Consider the following 18130-nt stretch of genomic DNA (forward strand, 5'->3'; position numbering starts at 1 on the left):
ATCAAACATACATACCTAATTTATCAACACAGTTCGGCCGTGACAGATGGTAGTATTCACAGCCCCCAGGCCTGCTGGCAAAGCCAGGTCTTCGCAGCCTTTCGGATGACAAGTAGGGTGTGAGCAGTAGGAACACCGAGGGGGAGCTGGTTCCATAGACTGGGGCAGCCACGGAGAAGGCCCTTCGCCGCAGCCCCGCCAACCTATATTGCTTAGTCCAGTGATGGGAAACCTTTTTTTCCTCAGGTGTTGAGAAAGGGTGGGCATGTGCTATTCCACATGCGTGAGTGCCCACACCCATAATTCAATGCTCATGTGCCAGCAGATATGGCTCCACGTGCCATAGGTTCACCATTATTTATTTTATTTTATTTTATTGGATTTGTATGCCGCCCCTCTCCGAGGACTCGTGGCGGCTCACAGCATATATAAAAAAAAGAACAGTAATATAATCCAATTAGTACTAAAATATTAAAAACAATTAGAAAGAGAAGATTAACCTAAAAAATTAACATTCAGCAATCATACTTAAGGCATTCAGTGGTCAGGGGAAGATCTAAGAGTCCCAAGCCTGGCGGCAAAGATGAGCTTTTAAGCCCTTTCGGAAGGCAAGGAGGATGGGGGCAGTCCTGATCTCCAGGCAGAGTTGGTTCCAGAGGGCCGGGGCCGCCACAGAGAAGGCTCTTCCCCTGGGTCCTGCCAGATGGCATTGTTTAGTCGACGGGACCCAGAGAAGGCCATCTCTGTGGGACCTAATCGGTCGCTGGGATTCGTGTGGCAGAAGGCGGTCCCGGAGATAATTAAAACCCAAATAGGATCCCAAATCCTATTGCTACAGCTTTAAGATTCAGTCCAGTTATTTGAACAAAGAACGCTTCCTAATAACGCCTCTGAATACCAACAGTGCCAAACATCTCTGTTTAATGTTTAATTAATTTCATCCCTGCCATTTTCTCCCTCATTAAGAAACCCACCTTCATGACACAACTTCAATAAATCCCAACGATTCTCAAGCCAGGCTCAGCACATGCAGTCAACCTAAGTCAAGGCTTGTGTTTATTTGAAGGTTCCCATCTATTGTTTATGACCACAATGTAAGATCTCATTGACTTCTTGCAGCTCCTCGAGACATGTGTTACAATTATTTTTTGTGAAAGGCACGCACAGAAAAATAAGCCATTAGACTTACTGATGAGCGTCATCCATCTGCATGGGAGCTGATGAGGCAGAACAGATTTATTGCTGGTTTATTTTGAGGCACGACCGTTGCTTAAAAGTCAGGAGTACATTTGCGCTAAATCTGCCACAGGCATCCGCGAGACAATCTGATGTGGTTTTTGGCCACTTCTCTAGCTGCAGTAATCAAATTAACCAGTAAGAATTTGCCTTTGGCTGAAATTGGAGCCGTGGTGCCCTCACAGACTTTCTTCCCTTTTTCTTATTGATTTTCATAAAAAAATAATAACAGAATAGAGTTGAAAGGGACCTTAGTAGTCTTCTAGTCCAGTGTTTCCCAACGTTGGCAACTTGAAGATATGTGGACTTCAACTCCCAGAATTCCCCAGCCAGTGAATGCTGGCTAGGGAATTCTGGGAGTTGAAGTCCACATATCTTCAAGTTGCCAACGTTGGGAAACACTATTCTAGTCCAACCCCCTGCTTAGGCAAAAACCCTATACCAGTGATGGCGAACCTTTTTCCCCTCGGGTGCCGAAAGAGCATGGGTGTGTGCTATTGCGCATACCCATAATTCAATGCCTGGGGAGGGTGAAAACAGCTTCCCCCGCCTCCTGGAGGCCCTCTGGAGGCCGGAAATGGCCTGTTTCCCAACTTCTGGTGGGCCCACTAGGCTTGTGTTTTGCCCTCCCCGGGCTCCAAAGGCTTCCCTAGAGCCAGGGGAGGGTAAAAGCGCTCTCCCCATGCACACCCAGAGCAGTAATGGGCTACCAAACCTTTTACTACCACACTGTGGGCGTGGCTTATGCATTATCTTTCAACATCTTTCAGTGCAAATTGGGTATTCTGGGGTGGAGCTCCATTTTCGCTACCCGGCTGCGTTTCCCCCCCGTCCGGGCAGTAGCTCATCCCTGATTATCTACTATATAAAGCAGGGGTCCTCAAACTTGGCAACTTTAAGACTTGTGGACTTCAATTCCCAAAATTCTGGAAACTGAAGTCCACAATTCTTAAAGTTGCCAAGTTTCAAGACCCCTGATATAAAGTATATGTACACACACACACACACACAGCTCTTCTAAAATTATACACATTCAACCTCATTTACTGTGATAGGAAAAACATACCCAGTGCCCAGAAGGGAAAAAAAGAAAAAGAATCAAAATTTTGCTACTGCTATTGTGTACCTGACCGTATCCGTAGGAGCCCTCCACTGCCCCAGAGGCTTTCTGGCAGCCAAAAACACCCTCCCCATTTCCTCTCAATCAACTGGGACTCAGGAGGTGGAGAATAGATGGGGGCAAAGCCAGTCAGAGGTGATATTTACCTGTTCGCTGAACTACTCAAAATTTCTACTATGGGTTCTCCAGAACTGCTCAGAACCTGCTGAATCCCACCTCTGAGTTGATTCCTTCTTCCTTTTGGCAGCTCCTGAGATATTGGAACACTGCTATCATGTCACCCTTGGTCCTTCTTTTCATTAAACTAGACATACCCACCCAGTCCCTGCAACTGTCTTGTATATATTTTAGCCTCCATTCCCCCCTAATCAAAAAATGGATAGTGTTTTGATCTGAATAATGTTGCAGAAAACCCATGTCTTTTGATCCCCAAAGCTTATATGGAAACCTCTTTTATTAAACTGATACAATGATCCATCATATTTCATTTTGTGGGGTTTTTTAAAATCTATATTTCTGTTAGGTTGCATAAGTGGATATTTTGCAGGGAAAATTACCATCTAGGTCAGTGTTTCCCAACCTTGGCCTCTTGAAGATATCTGGACTTCAACTCCTAGAATTCCCCAGCCAGCATTTGCTGGCTGGGGAATTCTGGGAGTTGGTCCAAATATCTTCAAGGCGCCAAGGTTGGGAAACACTGATCTAGGTAAGACAGATAGACAAACAAACAGATGCACTTAATATAGAATGAACTCTAAAAATACAAGGCTAGCTATGTCTGATATTTTGCAGATCCAGTAATCCCTCACTACTTCACGGTTCATCTTTCACGGATTGGCTATTTCATGGGTTTTCAAAGGGGACTTAAATCCATTAAAAAATTTAAATCCATTAAAAATTCATAAAATTCTTCTACAGTACTACTGTACTCTATTAAAGAAACTGGTAGGATATCAGATGTAGTTCCCGAAGAGAAACATTATAGAATGCCTGTTTAATGCAAAGGGTGGGTTTTAAAAGTCCAAATACTAGTTAAATACATTAAAAAATGTATTTCCCCTACTTCACGGAAATTTGTTTTTCACGGGTGGTCTTGGAACGCATCCCCCACGAAAAACGAGGGATTACTGTATATGGATAAAAATGTAGCCGTGTACAGGATGAAAACATGTGGACTTTACTTTAAAAAAAATCAAGTGGGAGTGTACATTGTTTGTCTAAAAGGATTCAAGACCCTTAGTTTACTTGATGTTAATACAGAAATATTACTCTGCTAAGAATTTATCCTTTCTGTGCACTGTCAACATGGAATGAATGATTCTAAAATTCAACTAATGTTTGAATGGCATTGCTTTGTAACACGGCTTGTTTGAACACATTGCTGTAAGTCACAAAGAAGTTTGCCTGACTTTGTTAAAGCATCACAAGTGAAAATGACACGAAAAAGCAAAAAAAAAAGTGGGCAGGAGGGAGGAGGAAGAGGAAAACTATACATAGAGTGATGTGAAATCTATCTATCTATCTATCTACCTGTCTGTCTGTCTGTCTGTCTATCTATCATCTCTGCAATTATCTATCTATCTATCTATCTATCTATCTATCTATCTATCTATCTATAATCTATCTATCTATCATCTCTATCTATCTATCTATCTATCGTATCTATCTATCTATCATCTCTATCTATCTATCATCTATCTATCTATCTATCATCTCTATCTATCTATCATCTATCTATCTATCTATCTATCTATCTATCATCTCTATCTATCTATCTATCATCTATCTATCTATCTATCTATCTATCATCTATCTATCTATCTATCTATCTATCTATCTATCTATCTATCTATCATCTATCTATCTATCATCTCTATCTATCATCTATCTATCTATCTATTATCTCTATCTATCATCTATCTATCTATCTATCATCTATCATCTATCTATCTTTCTATCTATCTATCATCTCTATCTATCTATCTATCTATCTATCTATCATCTCTATCTATCATCTATCTATCTATCTATCTATCATCTATCTATCTATCATCTATCTATCTATCTATCTATCATCTATCTATCTATCTATCTATCTATCTATCATCTATCTATCTATCTATCTATCTATCTATCATCTCTATCTATCTATCTATCTATCTATCTATCATCTCTATCTATCATCTATCTATCTATCTATCTATCTATCATCTATCTATCTATCTATCTATCTATCATCTATCTATCTATCTATCTATCTATCTATCTATCTATCATCTATCTATCTATCTATCTATCATCTATCTATCTATCTATCATCTATCTATCTATCTATCTATCATCTCTATCTATCTATCTATCTATCTATCTATCTATCATCTCTATCTATCATCTATCTATCTATCTATCTATCTATCTATCATCTATCTAGCTATCTATCTATCTATCTATCTATCTATCTATCTTTCCATTATTAATGTTAATCGTGGGTTTCAAATTCATATTCTGTCCCATTCCCCCTCCCCCCCCATAATTCACCAAAACATTTTAACATTTATTTATCGGTTCCTTTCCAAATATTGACCCAGTTGGACAAGTTTCTGCATTCTTCCCTGCAGCAATACAGTCAGTCAATTCCCCAATGCTTTGTTCCCCCCCTTTTTAAAACTCTCTCTTTAATCTGCCCGGATGGCGTTCCATTTGTCCCATCTCTGTCTGGACAACATCTGGAGCCTCAGGAAACTCAGCTGCTTGGCTTTTCTTTTTTTCCATGCACTTCAGAGGGGGGTGGGGTTGCGGGGGGAGGAAAGCAAGGGCATCCTTCCAACCAAACAAGGCCTTTTGTTCTCCCCAAGCAAGTGTTTCTCATTAAAATTGTCATCTCCCTAACAAATTGCTTCATTTCTCCTGCAGCTGGGCTGATCGTGTTCCTCCGGGTTTGCACGGGGCCGTAACCTTCCTAAGGGATTGGAAGACCAGAGTTGGGGTGGGTGGGGGTTGTGACTTTGCATTTCTTATTCTCTCTCTTCGCTTGTGCCATTCTGCAGCGCAGGAAACGTCTGGGTTTTGCTGACTTAGTGGCTCTTTTTAAACATCTTTGTTCCGTTTTACTCTTAGTTGCTTGCCCTGTCATTTCTCTGGGCAAGTTCCTGCTAGTAGCAAACATCTGTCCTCGGTTAGAAGCTTCTTTCAAAGACAGGAAAGACAGCTGGGCCCCTTTAGGGAGGGGAGAAGACTCCCACTCCATAAAAATGTTCTGCATTCCCATTTTTGAAGCAAAAAGCAGGGAAGCGCCAAATGTATTTGGCTAAAAGGTTCTCATGGTGGGTAGGAAGACGGTGTTGCTGGTTGGGATCTTCTCCAACAGGATGTAGAATAAGGGTTGAGTTGAGTTGATTCCGACACAATCCTAATCTCACGTTTCCAAGTAACACCTCCAATGAAAGAAGACTCGGAGGCTAGGCATTCCTCAAAGTCCCATTTTATTAGAAATGAACCTTGGAAAACAGTACTCATATCGAGTGACCTAAGTGCCAAAGCCCACTGCAACAACATCGCCAAAAAGGCTTCAAGAGTTGTTAACCTAATCCTACGTAGCTTCTGCTCCAGGAATCTCACACTACTAACCAGAGCATACAAAACATTCCACTCTTTGTTTTTCTTTCCTTTTCTCTTTTATTCTTTCTTTATTGTTTTTTTTTTCCCTTTCCTTCCTGGACTTTTAAAGGGACGTAAATTTGGATATTTTCTATTGTTAAGAGCAGTTATGATAAAATGAGGGTTTTTATTAATTTTAATGAAGAGCCCTTCACTCCTCCACTCGAAACAGAATACCCTATGAGACTAGACTTTCAATCCTAGGCCTAAAAAGCTTAGAACTAAGACGCCTTAAACATGATCTAAGTATTGCCCACAAGATCATATGCTGCAACGTCCTGCCTGTCGGCGACTACTTCAGCTTCAACCACAACAACACAAGAGCATATAACAGATTTAAACTTAATATTAACCGCTCTAAACTTGACTGTAAAAAATACGACTTCAGTAACCGAGTTGTCGAAGCGTGGAACTCATTACCGGACTTCATAGTGTCATCCACAAACCCCTAACACTTTACCTTTGGATTATCCACGGTTGACCTATCCAGATTCCTAAGAGGTCAGTAAGGGGCAAGTACAAGTGCACTAGAGTGCCTTCCGTCCCCTGTCCCATTGCTCTCCTATATCTCCTATACCTTTCTTCTATTCCTATATCTCTTCTTCTATTATTTCATTGATATGTTTTATTCCTATATCTTAGAAACATAGAAACATAGAAGACTGACAGCAGAAAAAGACCTCATGGTCCATCTAGTCTGCCCTTATATTATTTCCTGTATTTTATCTTACAATGGATATATGTTTATCCCAGGCATGTTTAAATTCAGTTACTGTGGATTTACCAACCACGTCTGCTGGAAGTTTGTTCCAAGGATCTACTACTCTTTCAGTAAAATAATATTTTCTCATGTTGCTTTTGATCTTTCCCCCAACTAACTTCAGATTGTGTCCCGTTGTTCTTGTGTTCACTTTCCTATTAAAAACACTTCCCTCCTGAACCTTATTTAACCCTTTGACATATTTAAATGTTTCAATCATGTCCCCCCTTTTCCTTCTGTCCTCCAGACTATACAGATGGAGTTCATGAAGTCTTTCCTGATACGTATTATGCTTAGGAGTTCATGAAGTCTTTCCTGATACGTATTATGCTTAAGACCTTCTACCATTCTTGTAGCCCGTCTTTGGACCCGTTCAATTTTGTCAATATCTTTTTGTAGGTGAGGTCTCCAGAACTGAACACAGTATTCCAAATGTGGTCTCACCAGCGCTCTATATAGCGGGATCACGATCTCCCTCTTTCTGCTTGTTATACCTCTAGCTATGCAGCCAAGTATCCTACTTGCTTTTCCTACCGCCCGACCACACTGCTCACCCATTTTGAGACTGTTATAATAATAATAATAATAATAATAATAATAATAATAATAATTCGCTGCTACATCACGCAGTCCTAGGTGCTTGGGTAGCGCCCGACTGGTGATGAAATACGAAATCCAGCATAGTGATCTCGTTTGCTGTGTTGTACTGACATAATAATAATATGCATGGTACTAGTAGAAAAAAATAAAAGAAACGTTAGGACAGGGGACGGAATGCACGCTGGTGTGCTTATGCATGCCCCTTGTTTGAGTCCTTTAATCGTGGGAAACAAAAGGACAAATTGGAAGAGAAGGTTCAGTTTCAAACATCAAAAGGACAAATTGGAAGGGAAGCTCCAGTTTCAAACATCCTGGTTTGTTGGTTTGTTTTCTCCTGTCATCCCCATCAGCTTTCTTAGAGAATGAAAATGACAGACCTATGGTATGATTGGAAGTGTGCCCTCCATGCTGAAGTAGAAATTATAGTCTTAAAAGTAATGGGGAACATCCTGCAGAACAAGAAGTAGAAATAAGAACTCCATTTCATTTGCTTTCTGGTATCTAGGGTCCGCTTACACTATTTTATTATTATTTTATTTTATTTTATTTTATTTTATTTTATTTTATTTTATTTTATTTTATTTTATTTTATTTTATTTTATTTTATTTTATTTTATTTTATTTTATTTTATTTTATTTTATTTTATTTTATTTTATTTTATTTTATTTTATTTTATTTTATTTTATTTTATTTTATTTTATTTTATTTTATTTTATCCAATACACAATAATACACAATGAAGGTTATAGAGCAGAGGTCCCCAACCTTTTTTGCACCAGGGACCGGCTTTAAGCTAGACCAGTTTTCCATGGCCCGGTGGGGGGGGGGGGGCTTTGGTCATATGGGGGTGGGGTTTATGGAGGGGTGGAGCCAGGGCCGCCATCAGGAATTTTGGGGCCCCATACAGCCTAAGTGTCTGGGGGCCCCCTCCCCGCATTTTAAAACTACTTTATTTTGCGACATACCAATTATGTATGAAATTTACCTTCTTTGGGGAGGGGTGAAAGGGGAGAGTAAGAGAGGAAGGAGTGAAAGAAGGGAATGAGGGAGGAAAGAAGGGAGGAAGGAAAAGGAAAGCAAGAAATGGAGGGAGGAAAGGAAGGAAGGAAAGAAAGAAAGAAAGAAAGAAAGAAAGAAAGGGGGAAGGGACAGGAACAGAGGAAGGAAGCAAGGAAACTTATGAAAGGGGAGAGTAAGAGAGGAAAGACTGAAGGAAGGGAGGGAGGGAAGAAGGTAGGAAGGAGAAAGAAAAGAAGAAATAGAGGAAGGAAAGGTAAAAGAGAGAAAGAAAAGAGCAAGAAAGAAAGCAAGAAAGAAAGAGAATGAAAGAGAAATAAAAATAGAGAGGGGGAATGAAAGAAATGGAAGGAGGGAAGGAAGGAGAGAAAGCAAGAGAAAGAAAGAAAGCAAGAGAGAGAAAAAAGAATGAAAGAGCAAGAGAGCAAGAGAGCAAAAGAAGAGAAAGAAAGAAAGAAAGAAAGAAAGAAAGAAAGGCAACTTCAAAGAAAGGCTCACTGAGCATCTCTCACTCTCTTTCTATCCCTCTTTCTTTCTCTCTCTTCCTTTCTATCTCTCCTCTTCCTTTCTCTCCTCTCTCTCTCTCCCTCTCTCTTTCTCTCCCCCCTCTCTCCCCCCTCTTTCCCTCTCTCCCTCTCTTGCTATCTCTCCCCCCTCTCCCTCTCTCTTTCTCTCTCTCCCTCTCTTGCTATCTCTTTCTCTCCCCCTCTCTCCCTCTCTCTTTCTCTCTCTCCCTCTCTTGCTATCTCTTTCTCTCTCTTTCTCCCCCCTCTCATCCCTCTTTCTTTCTCCCCTCTCCCTCTCTTTCTCTCTCTCTCCCCCCCTCTCTCTCTTTCTCTCTCTCCCTCTCTTGCTATCTCTTTCTCTCTCTTTCTCCCCCTTCTCTCCTCTCTCTTTCTCCCTCTCCCTCTCTTTCTCTCTCTCTCCCCCCTCTCTCCCTCTCTCTTTCTCCCTCTCCCTCTCTTTCTCTCTCTCTCTCCCCTCTCTCCCTCTCTCTTTCTCTCTCTCCCTCTCTTGACTATCTCTCTCCCCCCTCTCTCCCTATCTCTTTCTCTCTCTTTCTCCACCCCTCTCTCCCTCTCTCTTCTCCCTCTCCCTCCACTCACCCATCCCGGGGGTCTTTTTCGGACTTCCCAATCCAAGTCACGCAGCCTTGCGGAGCTCCTGGTGGTCTCTCATCCCGAATCAGCCAGGTAAACACGGCCCCCTCTTCCCTGGCCCGAAACCAGCGAAGGTTGGGGAATTTCTGCGCAACCCCGGCCACTTTCGGGGTTAAATTCCTCTCCCCGCCCTCTCCGCACCTCCGAAGGGAGCAGGGCAGCGTTGCTGGGCTGGCCAATTCTGGGCAGGGGGCGAATTCCTCCCGGGGGGGTGGAGGTGTGGATGTGTGCGTGCGCCAGAAGGCGTCCGAACTTTGCCCGGCGAAGCTCTGCAAACACGAGGCAGGGAGGGAGGGAGGCCGTTGCCCGGCCAGCGGGCACCAAAACAGGGCAGGGCTCCATGGGAGGGGAGGGGGCGCCCCGCGTGGGACCCCCCCCCCGGCGGGCTCCGTCCGGTCGGGAAAAAGGAGGGCAGGGGTCTCTCGGCTGGGGCAGTGCTGGGGGCGCTCTGCACACGCTCAGGGGGCCCGAAGCTGCGTGTGAAAGGAAGGGGAGGGGGGCACCTCGCGGCTGGGGGCTGCCTGGCTTTGTGATTTTGGCTGGGGGGGGGAGTTAGGAAGGTCCTACTTCTCCCCCCCCAGCCAAAAACTCAAAGCCTATCTGCTGGATACGGGCGATGAGTGGGACAGAGCGGCGCTGAAGCCTCTTGCAGCAGCTGCACAGCCACCGGCTTCCGCGCCGCTCTGTCCCACTCATCGCCCGTATCCAGCAGATAGGCTTTGAGTTTTTGGCTGGGGGGGGAGAAGTAGGACCTTCCTAAGTCCCCCCCAGCCGAAATCACAAAGCCAGGCAGCCCCCAGCCGCCAAAGGAGCCTCCTGATTCTCCCCGCCCCTGCCCGACGCCCCACCCTGTCCTGCATAATGTCCTCTGCCGGGAGGGCAGCGGCGCCGCGGACCGGCTGGAAAACCCCAACGGCCCGGTCCCGGTCCGCGGACCGGCGGTTGGGGACCTCTGTTATAGAGGATATAGTAGAGAAGAAATACGAGATATAGGAGAGACTATAGGACAGGGGATGGAAGGCACTCTAGTGCGCTTATGTACGCCCCTTACTGACCTCTTAGGAATCTGGAGAGGTCAACCGTGGATAGTCTAAGGGTAAATGTAGGGGGTTAGGGGATGATACTACAGAGTCCGGTAATGTGTTCCATGCTTCAAACACCCGATTACTAAAGTCATATTTTTTACAGTCAGGTTTGGAGCGGTTAATGTTAAGCTTGAATCTGTTGTGTGCTTTTGTGTTGTTGTGGTTGAAGCTGAAGTAGTCTTTGACAGGCAGGACATTGCAACATATGATCTTGTGGGCAATACTTAGATCATGTTTAAGGCGTCGTAGTTCTAAGCTTTCTAGGCCAGGATTGAAAGTCTAGTCTCGTAGGGTATTCTATTTCGAGTGGAGGAGTGAAGGGCTTTCTGGTGAAGTATCTTTGAACATTTTCAAGGGTGTTAATGTCTGAGATGCAATATAGGTTCCAAACAGTTGAGCTGTATTCGAGGATGGGTCTGGCGAAAGTGTTGTAAGCTTATCTTAAGACAACCTTTTGTGTGTGTTTGAGTGCGCTAAGTGAACAAATGTAAGCTAAACTAACTGGTGAGGCCCAATATGTTTTTAAAAAGCAATGTACACATACAGCCACATTTAAATGATGACTTTATGGTGGAACCCAACCAATATATCTAGAAAGTGCGCATTTTAGAAGGCATGTTTACAAAATAAGTCTAACAATCCCCTCATTTCATTGTGCAATTGACCTCTGTTAGGTAAATCTATATTTGCGTACATTTCGCAGATTTAAACTGTTTATAATCAGTCTCTATGCTGAGCACTGTAAGGTGGTTATAGTGTATACAATGTGTGGAATCGCCAGTGGAGAGATCTTAGCACCTCAGCAAAGTTTTGTTTTCCAAATTTTGGAGTGGTTGGAGTCTGTGACAAGTCGAATGGTATAAAGCTGGCATAAATAGATTTGGTGTCATCAATCATGTCTAAATATTTAAAGTCCACTATGTGCTGTGATTCTTTGGAGACACTGGTCTATATTAATTGTATATGGACCTTGTTAGAACCAGTTTGGTGTAATGGTTAAGACATCAGGCTAGAAGATGAAAGACTATGAGATCACGAGTTCCAGTCCCATCTTGGGACATAAGTTTGCTGGGTGATCTTGGGCCATTCACTTTCTTTCAGCCCTAGAAAGCAGGCAATGGCAAATCTCAAAGATGTTTTTTCAAAACAGAGTTGGGTTACATTTTTCTTGAGGAAGAAGAAGCTCTCAGCCAAAAAGCTTCTGAACTTTGCTCAGAGAAGCGAAACTATCTCCTTCTCCTCTTCCTACTCCTCCTTCTCCTCATTATCTAAATTTTCTTCCTCCTTCTCTTTCTTCTTGTCCTTCTTCTTCTCACTATCTCCACCACCCTCCTTCTCCTTCTCCTCTTGTCCTTCTTCTCACTATCTCAATCTTTCTCTTCCTCCTTCTCCTCTTCTTTCTTCTTGTCCTTCTTCTCACTATCTCAATCTTTCTCTTCCTCCTCCTCCTCTTTCTTCTTGTCCTTCTTCTTCTTCTCCTCACTATCTCAATCTTTCTCTTCCTCCTCCTCCTCTTTCTGCTTGTCATTCTTCTTCTCACTATCTCAATCTTTCTCTTCCTCCTCCTCCTCTTTCTTCCTGTCCTTCTTCTTCTCACTATCTCAAACTTTCTCTTCCTCCTCCTCCTCTTTCTTCTTGTCATTCTTCTTCTCACTATATCAATCTTTCTCTTCCTCCTCCTCCTCTTTCTTCTTGTCCTTCTTCTTCTCACTATCTCAATCTTTCTCTTGCTCCTCCTCCTCTTTCTTCTTGTCCTTCTTCTTCTCACTATCTCAATCTTTCTCTTCCTCCTCCTCCTCCTCTTTCTTGTCCTTCTTCTTCTCACTATCTCAATCTTTCTCTTCCTCCTCCTCCTCTTTCTTCTTGTCCTTCTTCTTCTCACTATCTCAATCTTTCTCCTCCTCCTCCTTTCTTCTTGTCCTTCTCACTATCTCAATCTTTCTCTTCCTCCTCCTCTTTCTTCTTGTCCTTCTTCTTCTCACTATCTCAATCTTTCTCTTCCTCCTTCTCCTCTTTCTTCTTGTCCTTCTTCTTCTCACTATCTCAATCTTTCTCTTCCTCCTCTTCCTCTTTCTTCTTGTCCTTCTTCTTCTCACTATCTCAATCTTTCTCTTCCTCCTCCTCCTCTTTCTTCTTGTCCTTCTTCTCACTATCTCAATCTTTCTCTTCCTCCTCCTCCTCTTTCTTCTTGTCCTTCTTCTTCTCACTATCTCAATCTTTCTCTTCCTCCTCCTCCTCTTTCTTCTTGTCCTTCTTCTTCTCACTATCTCAATCTTTCTCTTCCTCCTCCTCCTCTTTCTTCTTGTCCTTCTTCTTCTCACTATCTCAATCTTTCTCTTCCTCCTCCTCCTCTTTCTTCTTGTCCTTCTTCTTCTCACTATCTCAATCTTTCTCTTCCTCCTCCTCCTCTTTCTTCTTGTCCTTCTTCTTCTCACTATCTCAATCTTTCTCTTCCTCCTCCTCCTCTTTCTTCTTGTCCTTCTTCTTCTCACTATCTCAATCTTTCTCTTCCTCTTCCTCCTCCTCCTCTTTCTTCTTGCCTTCTTCTTCTCAATATCTCAATCTTTCTCTTCCTCCTCCTCCTCTTTCTTCTTGTCCTTCTTCTTCGCAATATCTCAATCTTTCTCTTCCTCCTCCTCCTCTTTCTTCTTGTCCTTCTTCTTCTCACTATCTCAATCTTTCTCTTCCTCCTCCTCCTCTTTCTTCTTGCCTTCTTCTTCTCACTATCTCAATCTTTCTCTTCCTCCTCCTCCTCTTTCTTCTTGTCCTTCTTCTTCTCACTATCTCAATCTTTCTCTTCCTCCTCCTCCTCTTTCTTCTTGTCCTTCTTCTTCTCACTATCTCAATCTTTCTCTTCCTCCTCCTTTCTTCTTGTCCTTCTCACTATCTCAATCTTTCTCTTCCTCCTCCTCTTTCTTCTTGTCCTTCTTCTTCTCACTATCTCAATCTTTCTCTTCCTCCTCCTCCTCTTTCTTCTTGTCCTTCTTCTTCTCACTATCTCAATCTTTCTCTTCCTCCTCCTCCTCTTTCTTCTTGTCCTTCTTCTTCTCACTATCTCAATCTTTCTCTTCCTCCTCCTCCTCCTCCTCCTCTTTCTTCTTGCCTTCTTCTTCTCAATATCTCAATCTTTCTCTTCCTCCTCCTCCTCTTTCTTCTTGTCCTTCTTCTTCGCAATATCTCAATCTTTCTCTTCCTCCTCCTCCTCTTTCTTCTTGTCCTTCTTCTTCTCACTATCTCAATCTTTCTCTTCCTCCTCCTCCTCTTTCTTCTTGTCCTTCTTCTTCTCACTATCTCAATCTTTCTCTTGCTCCTCCTCCTCTTTCTTCTTGCCTTCTTCTTCTCAATATCTCAATCTTTCTCTTCCTCCTCCTCCTCTTTCTTCTTGTCCTTCTTCTTCTCAATATCTCAATCTTTCTCTTCCTCCTCCTCCTCTTTCTTCTTGTCCTTCTTCTTCTCAATATCTCAATCTTTCTCTTCCTCCTCCTCCTCTTTCTTCTTGTCCTTCTTCTTCTCAATATCTCAATCTTTCTCTTCCTCCTCCTCCTCTTTCTTCTTGTCCTTCTTCTTCGCAATATCTCAATCTTTCTCTTCCTCCTCCTCCTCTTTCTTCTTGTCCTTCTTCTTCTCACTATCTCAATCTTTCTCTTCCTCCTCCTCCTCTTTCTTCTTGTCCTTCTTCTTCTCACTATCTCAATCTTTCTCTTCCTCCTCCTCCTCTTTCTTCTTGCCTTCTTCTTCTCAATATCTCAATCTTTCTCTTCCTCCTCCTCCTCTTTCTTCTTGTCCTTCTTCTTCTCAATATCTCAATCTTTCTCTTCCTCCTCCTCCTCTTTCTTCTTGTCCTTCTTCTTCTCAATATCTCAATCTTTCTCTTCCTCCTCCTCCTCTTTCTTCTTGTCCTTCTTCTCACTATGTCAATCTTTCTCTTCCTCCTCCTCCTCTTTCTTCTTGCCTTCTTCTTCTCAATATCTCAATCTTTCTCTTCCTCCTCCTCCTCTTTCTTCTTGTCCTTCTTCTTCTCAATATCTCAATCTTTCTCTTCCTCCTCCTCCTCTTTCTCCTTGTCCTTCTTCTCACTATCTCCATCACCCTTCTCCTCCTCGTCAGGAAAAAAACATTGTTGCCTTTTGAAAAACCACCCTTGAATCTACTACGACTTGGATGACTGAGAATCTCCACAGACATTTAGGCAATGGCAAAGCCACTTCTGAAATCTTTCCAGGAAAGCTGCAGGGTCCACTCCAGCAACCACCACTGATTCAAAGGCACTCAGTCATACATACTGTCAGGGACCCAATTAACACCAGAGAAATAAATCAGAGTCTAAACCTTGGCCTTCTTCCAAATTCTAATTTATTAACAGAGCCATGTGGGTACGAACTGCAGTCAAACCGATACTAACTTTTCCTACAGTTCTGGTTCATCCCTCGTCCCCACACCCACAAATTAATTACGTGGACCACTCCGGTTCTCTCAATGTCCACGAACCTCCCCTGTACTTCCGGCTTGTGCTGAACAAAAGATGACCTTGAATCTCTGGAAGGAATTTATTGTGGGTAGTATTTTTTCCTTCTCATGCAACCACCCCTCCCCAATTCCCACAGTACTATTCTACTTATGGCAGGCCAAAGCCTCCAACTCAGGACAATGGCTTTGTCCTGACACACACGTAAGATCCTGTTAGGGAGACTTCAACCTTACTCGGTGTTCACCTGGTCATAATGTCTCCAGCAGGGCCTCTTTAAAATGGAGAAAGAGGGGAAATGTCGTTCCTCGCGGGTATGATTAATGCGCCATTCAAATTCCCAACTTCGGCCAGGTGCAAAGAGCTAATTCCCCCAGCCCACGCATCAATTTTGTGTGTAATTCCTAAGATAAACCTCTTTTTCCTAGCTTTAATGGGAACCATCTGCCGCCCATTGACAATATTAATAACAAAGCTTCAGCAAAAAGGGGGAGAGAGGGGAGGGGGAGGCAAGAAGGGAAGGATGGATGGATGGGGGAAAAAATCCCCACATACCTTTGCAGTTCCCCCCTCCTGGGAGTGGTTTCCCAAATTCTTGGGGCATAATGACCTGCTGAAATATCTTGCTGGGCCAGACAGGTTCTTTCTTGCATGCTTGGAGTGCAGCCTGGCTTATCCAAGGTTGCATATTTCAGCTGCGAAGGTGCAGTGATGGTATGGATGGTTGTTGAGTGAATTTGGCTTCCTCGCTGACTTTGTTGTCCAAAAGTTGCAAAAGGTGATCCCGTGCAGTAATGGGTTCCTACCAGTACAATACAGTGCGTCGTATCGGTAAAAATTTGATTCATTTCCGGTCACTTGGGGCCACCACCTTTCTTTCTTTCTTTCTTTCTTTCTTTCTTCCTTTCTTTCTTCTTTCTTTCTTCCATTTATTGATTTGATTTGATTTGATTTGATTTGATTTGATTTGATTTGATTTGTATGCCGCCCCTCTCCGTAGACTCGGGGCGGCTAACAACAATAATAAAACAGCATATGACAAATCTAATATTAAAATAACTAAAAACCCTTATTAAAAACCAAACATACACACAAACATACCATGCATAAATTGTATAGGCCTGGGGGGAAAGGAATATCTCAATTCCCCCATGCCTGACGACAGAGGTGGGTTTTAAGGAGCTTACAAAAGGCGAGGAGGATGGGGGCAATTCTGATCTCTGGGGGAAGTTGGTTCCAGAGGGTCGGGGCCGCCACAGAGAAGGTTCTTCCCCTGGGTCCTGCCAAACGATATTGTTTTGTCGACGGGACCTGGAGAAGGCCAACTCTGTGGGACCTAACTGGTCGCTGGGATTTGTGTGGCAGAAGGCGGTCTCGGAGATATTCTGGTCCGATGCCATGAAGGGCTTTATAGATTCCAACACTTTGAATTGTGACAGGAAACTTTTGAAGCTGTTTACTCCTATGCATAGCTCTACACATGTGTGGGTCTATCATTATTTCCTCATCTGAATCTAAGGTAGATAAGGATGATTGACATCTTCCTGGGCTGTCTTCCAAGCCCCCCTCTTCCATCTCACCGTCACTTCCTTCTGCAGAGGACAATTCACCATCTGACTCTATCGGCAGCAAAACAGGCCTATGACATGTTGATCTTTCCCCGGTATCCACCTCCTCAATCCTTGGGGCAGGAGCTGGGCCAGAGCTAACCACAACAGTCACCATCTTGTTTTTGGCTTTTTTTGGAGGGGAGGAATTTTTTGGATTTTTTTGCCATCGTGAGTGTGCAGCCACGTGGCACAACCAAGCAGCACGGCCACACGGCGTGGGAGGAAGAAATACGGCAGCAAGGTGTTCTGTCGAGCTCTCTGGTAGAATCCTCCCAAAAATGCACAGATACAATTTCAGACACACACATGTTTGAAAATGCAAAACAATGTTCTTTATAATGAAAATTCACTTAAACCAAGCCCTCTTTTGGTATAGCCAAGAGCACTCGTCTCCAACCAAACTGGTAATTTGTACAAGTCCCTTATCAGTTCTGTGATACTTAGCTTGCAGCTGTGAGGCAATTCACAGTCCTTCTTCTTTCACAAAGTGAAACACACTTTGCTCTGGTTTAGTTTCAAAGCAGGGAAAAATCAGCACACAAAAGGTCAAAGTCAGTAAAGCAGTCACGAAACACAACGATCAGATAATCCTCCACAATGGCCAAACCTACAAGCTGCTATTTATAGCAGCCTCATTAATTACCACAGCCCCACCCAACCACAGGTGGCCTCATTTTTTTGATAATAATATCTCAGTTGTTGTTGCCTATGCATCGCTCTCCGCATGCGTGGCTGTATCATTAACTCTTGTTCTGAATCCAAGGAGGAGCTAGATAATTGATCTCCTTCTGAGCTGTCTGCCACACTCTCCTCCTCCCTGTCACTCATGTCTTCTTGGTCAGAGGAGCCTTCATCAGCAGATTCCACCGGGGGCAAAACAGGCCTGCAGCATGTGGATATCTCCCCCACATCCACAGTCCTTGGGGCAGGAGCTGGGCCAGAGCTAACCACAACACAAGGTAAGTTAGAACCCACCCCTGGATCTGCTACAACTTTAGCTAGCTCGAATCCGAGCTGCTAGCCACTTGGACAACTTTTTGATCTACTTTCATCAAGAGGAATATTTATTGGATCCTTTTGTTCCTTCAGTCTTATCTGATTCTCGTAGGCCAAGTGCTCACTGGGTGGAATTGTCCTTCCAGAGGCAATGCCTGTGGTTGAAGCAAAGTGCGAGCGGTCTCTCGGGGCCTTCCTCTTCTCATTATAAAAATCATCTTTCACTTTCCAGCATTAAAAGCAGATGCAGAGAGTAAATAAATAAAAACAAAACAGCCGTCGTCTTGGCTTCTGTATAAAAAAAGGCATTCGAAAAAATGCAGGTCCTGTTTGTCTACTTTACGTGCCAACTTCTGCTTAAAGCAGATCAGCCTGACATGATGCCTTTGACGGTTTATGGGTTTGAGGCTTTCCAACTACTTG

Source organism: Erythrolamprus reginae, chromosome 10, assembly GCF_031021105.1.
Source record: "Erythrolamprus reginae isolate rEryReg1 chromosome 10, rEryReg1.hap1, whole genome shotgun sequence".
NCBI lineage: Eukaryota > Metazoa > Chordata > Lepidosauria > Squamata > Dipsadidae > Erythrolamprus > Erythrolamprus reginae.